Source organism: Solanum verrucosum, unplaced genomic scaffold, assembly GCF_900185275.1.
Source record: "Solanum verrucosum unplaced genomic scaffold, falcon-dt-bn FXZP01000071.1, whole genome shotgun sequence".
NCBI classification, from domain to species: Eukaryota; Viridiplantae; Streptophyta; class Magnoliopsida; order Solanales; family Solanaceae; genus Solanum; species Solanum verrucosum.
The window spans coordinates 178,255-183,630 of NW_026020118.1; positions in this window are offsets into that span (position 1 = coordinate 178,255).

Below are 5,376 nucleotides of genomic sequence, written 5' to 3' on the forward strand. Positions count from 1 at the left end.
GCACTGAACTAGCAGTTCTTTAAACCTTGCACATGCCTCATGAATCTGTTCACCTTCCAATTGTTTGAAGGTTAGATTGCGATTCCTGAACATCATTACTTCTAATAGAGGAAACTTTATTTGCTCGCGTGTAGTGCGCAACATACTCACCTCCTCTGTATCAACGCTCAAACAAGCAAAACACAAAGCTAAAAAGTAAGTGAATAGAACTATAACTAAGAAGGACAAAAAAATCTACTAAACTATTAATTCTCAACTAACACCTCTCCCCGGCAGCGATGCCATTTTTGATGTTTGCGTAATCTAGACACAACTTACAATTCAAGTGTCTACGATAGTACAATAGTAATATAACCTAACTGGATGGGTTGGGGTCGAGTTCCAAGGGAGTGGTTGCAAGAATTAATAGCAAAGTAAAATCAAGTTCTAATAAATCATAGCGATAAACATTATCTATTAAAAACATACTAAATCTAAAGGGTTGACACAAAAATCAATTATCAATCGGGGGTTTGTATTCAACTAATGAACAAAAACAACAAAAAATATCAAGATGTGAGATAGGGAGACGGGATTCTTGGGATGTGATAGGAATATGGGATAAAATATACTATTGAGTAAATGCTATTGGTAGTACATTGCTGAATATTTGTAAGTAGGCTAGACTTTAGTGGGGGTAAATTCTCTCTCGAGCAACTTACCCTCAATCAACTCGATTTCTCTCGAATACCGAGTTGTAGCACTTAAGCACAGCCTCCGCCTTAACCCATTCACTCTCTCGAGCTGAAAGTGTGGGAGAGGGCCTAGGATTCACTCTCTTGAGTTGAACCCACGACGACCCAATAACCACCGACTATCGATTTAGTAGGCTTAGCTTTTGAACCTCTCTCTCGAGCACGCCAAAACCACTAAGATAAAATCATATTTTCAACTACAATCCCATTAAGTTCAAGCACAACTACTGAACGAAATCACATATAAACAACGAATATACTAACAATAAGTAACACCCAATAGTAAATTTAACCCAAATTCAAAAAATCACACCGCAAGAATTGGGGTTATAGTTAGACATAGAAAAAAGGAAGAAAATGATACTGTATCGAGAAAAAATCGACTGGGTATGATTTATATTCACTTCAAACGAGTCTAGAATGAAGATTCTTGAATACCCATTTTCAAGTTCTTGGAGTTGGAAATCTTCAAATCGTCAAGCTTAAGAACAATATCTCCCAAATACTCTAACAATTAAAAACAAAAAATATTCTATGTCTCAGTAAGCGCGGATTGCTCCCTTTCATCGCCAACTTGTTCTTTTCCTTCAGGGCTCAGCACACTGGAACTTTGGGTGAGGTTAAGGCCATTCAGTAACTCACCTAATGCATTAGATGATCGTCATGCCTTCTTTTCTTCATTCCTTTCAGCCACCTAGTTCCTTATTGCCAAGTAGTGTGTATGCTTTTCCTCAAACTAAAAATACCTGAAACTTAAGGATTTACATAAGTTATTGAGATAAAATATGCATTTGAGGACACTAAATCTATCAAAATTAAGCCCTAAATAAGTCCAAATCATGGACTCATCACGTGCCAACACTCCTGGAACATCAGTGGTGCATTGCCCCAGCCCCTGAACTTCAGAGAGCTCATCTTGGCGCATTACAGAGGGTGGCATGCCAGCCCTCCTGGAACATTAGTGATGTGTCACGCCACCCCTCCCCTAGAACGATTATAAAAATATTCTTCTCATTTTCTGACCCTAATTATCCTAGAATCAATTGTTTTCGTCAAATTTTTCTTCGATTTAATTACCTAATACAAGTACACAAGAACCTACTCACTTTTCCTCAAGAAAAATCCTCGAAGATCGAAATCATCACCTCAAGAATTCATCAAACTTAATAAACAAAGAATGAAGAACAAGACCTTAAGAACACCCATCATGAATTCAGATCATTCAACCTCAAGAATGAAATTCCGGATGAAATTTACGTGATTTGTGTGTGGGTGGATGAACCCAATGCAATGAATAGTCACATACCTTAATTTGGTGAAATTGCTCGACAAATCTCAAGAATCTTGACGAACGCCTTCAACTCCTCCTCTTTTCTCCTCTTGAACTCCTCTCAAAACCCTAAGCGTTGTTTAGAATGGTAACAACTAATCCAAATCAGTTTTGACCCCTAAAATATTACAAAAAATGTTCAAAGATGATGAGGTAAGGAAAAGACAAAAATACCCCTCATTAATTCGGGTAAATTTCCTTAATTAGACAGGCTGACTTTAAACGGACATATCTCCCTCATCTGAACTAGAAATATAGAAATCTCGATTGCGTTGGAAAGAGAATTCGAAGATATTTCATTTAATATCTTATGGGCCACCTACCTCATCATGTACTAAAAGTTATGACCGTTTAAATTTTAGCCAAAACTCACAACTTAAGCTTAATTTAAACAAATATCACAATAGCTCTTTCCAAAATTAGTTCTTTCTAAATTAGCCCTTTCTAATACCGAGATTTTACAAGTATTCTAAAAGTTTCAACCACAAAATCTGAATGATTTCTCCATAGATTTCGTCGCCAGTTAAGTGGAATTTTACTAGTGGGTTCCTTTCATCCCCCAGGTCCCTAGAATTCACTCAGTTCCTTGAGTTTACATAGCTTGCTTAGTCTTAGGGTTTGTAAAATCTTGGAGAACTGTTGTGATTTCAGTTGCTATAGTATCCATAGTCTAAATAACATGTTTTCTTGGAAACGTTGCTTAATTCCTTGTATAAAACTCAGAATTATAGTTTGTGTTAATTATCTTAGTTCATGAATTATACTTGCTAGGTCAGTTGAATAGAAATTCATGCCCCTAATTTCTGATGTCACATTCTCAGTATATAAATGTTGCATTCTCAATTAACAGGTCAGTATTTTGATCTATTCAATAATTAGTGCATTTTAGCTTCATATATATTCAGTTGGAAATATACTTATCATTGAGTTGGACTAGGGATCAACATACCCTCATAGTCTAAGAACTACATGCCCGCATAGGATTATAAATCCCCTCTGTTGGGCATTAGTTTTTAATGATCACGCCAAAGTCATGCCTTTATACCCCTAGAAAGGTATATTGGGTCATCTCGACGGGGTGTATACATCGGAAAACACATTTAGGTCACGTCGTTTATGTCGGTTAATAGTAGCTACCACAGTTATACTCTTAGTGCATTTGGCCAGATTTTGGGCATTTATATTAATATACAGTTTAGCATGTTATCTTCATGATTAGTCCTTGCTCATTGCATTCAGCTCAGCTTTTTCGGTTATGTTTCAGTATTTATATTCTTACTTGATACGCTCAAATTATACCTCCCTACAGAAGTATAAGCAATCGTTATCAAGTAAAGAACCCAACTTGTAGGTTGGGATTGATTCCACGAGGAAAATGGTTTAGACTTTACTTTAACCAACAATTATATTCAATTAGTCAAATTATTTCCAGAAACAGGTAATTAAAGGGGGGTTTGTTTGTGTAAAACGAATAGTAAGAATTTAATAAGTAATCAGTAATAAAAACTCATTTTTTGGTTGATATCAAGATAAGAGAAATAACTAGGGTATACGTGTTCCCCACAAGATCATAACGCAATAATCCTAGTAACAACAATCCTTTCCTAGTGTATTACATGCAAAGTGATAAGTTAGTTATCTCTAAATCCTTGGTCCGGCATCTAGAGAATTTCACCCCGCACCTTGGTCCGGCTACGTGTGTATAATTTACTAACCCTTACCTTTACCACATATTAGACATCATAATCGATGTTTGGCTTAGTTATTAATTCGCACCAATCGACACTAGCCTATTAGATAGTATCACACTAGATCTATGTTGATAATTCTTTTCTTGTTGCTTACCTCCTTGGTCCGGCAAGTAGCAACAAGGCGAGTTCTAACACGTGCACTCGTTAAAAAGACGTTTAAACGAAAGAATTATCAATGCATGCAAACCACTATTCAAAAATTGCTTATTTACTATTCATACTTTATTAATCGCTCATGTTTCCCACAATCCTAGTCGTGGATTTAGTTACCCATATTAGCAAGTACACAATTCATAGTTTTAGATGAAGGAATCATAAACTTACGTAAAGAGAATAATAAACCCAGAAATTTAACTTGAATTGCAAAGCCAAAATCTTCAAAACGAACTTAGGAAATCAATAATTGCTAGGGTTGCACATTAATCTCCAAAGTCAGAAAGTAAAACTACAATAATAATGTCTAACCCCCAAAAACGAAGTTTGCATGCCCTATTTATAGAAATAAAATCCTAAATTAAAAGGGAAACAATTTAAGGAAAGTTTGTTCAGGCACGCGTCTTCATTCCACGAGACTGACTTACGGACCGTCGATGGATCTACGGTCCGTAAGTCCCTTCCGTTAGCCAGGACATAGAAAATATTTTAGCTTCCAAAAATTATCTTCTCTGAAGCAAACGACGAAGTTGCAGTACTGACCGTAGATCTATTTACGGTTCGTCAATACCCTCCGTAGCTCCACACTTAGAATCCTCAAAAACCAGGTACTGGAACCCTCGCAGTCTCATTCTACGGATCGATCAATACGGTCCATAGATCGATCTACGGACCGTTAATGGCAACCGTAGTTCCACACTTGGTCAGATTTCCCTGATTTATCATCCATACCTTTCATGCTGATCTACGGTCATCACCTACGGACCGTCAATGGACCTACGGTCCGTAGATCACCTCCGTGAATGCCCTTTTTCTTCATTTTTTTCAGCTGTCTCTATACCTCTGCGCCTGAACATCTTTCCTGCAAAATATAATAAAAACACATAAAAAACCAACACAAAAATGCCCTAGACACACACAACTTGTAAGTGAAATGTATTACAAATACTGTAAACTCACGGTATATCAACGCCCTTAACTTAAATTCGTTGTTTGTCCTCAAGCGTTGCACTACGACTCTAAACGACACTTGTATAGACGCAAGCATTTGAGGCCCAAGCAATCACATGACTCTCTACCCCCCTCACTTTTCAGGTGCAACTTCGTTCTCTTAGACTCGACAAGCTAATCTATGCAGATCAAACCATGACACAGTTCGACGAACTGACACACAACATACACATTCCCACTGTCACCAAGGTACTAACTTTCCGACAATGTAACTAGTGCCCTTACTTCAAACAAAATCCCTTTTGCACAAAAAATGCATGTCATTCATGGTATAAGGATTTATTCAACACTTACACTCAGAAGTAATTTCAAGTACAGTTAGTGCTTAATGCCATAAGCTTGCCCTTATTTTCACTGCTTAGACTCTCCAAACTAGACTCTAGGATCACTATAGGAC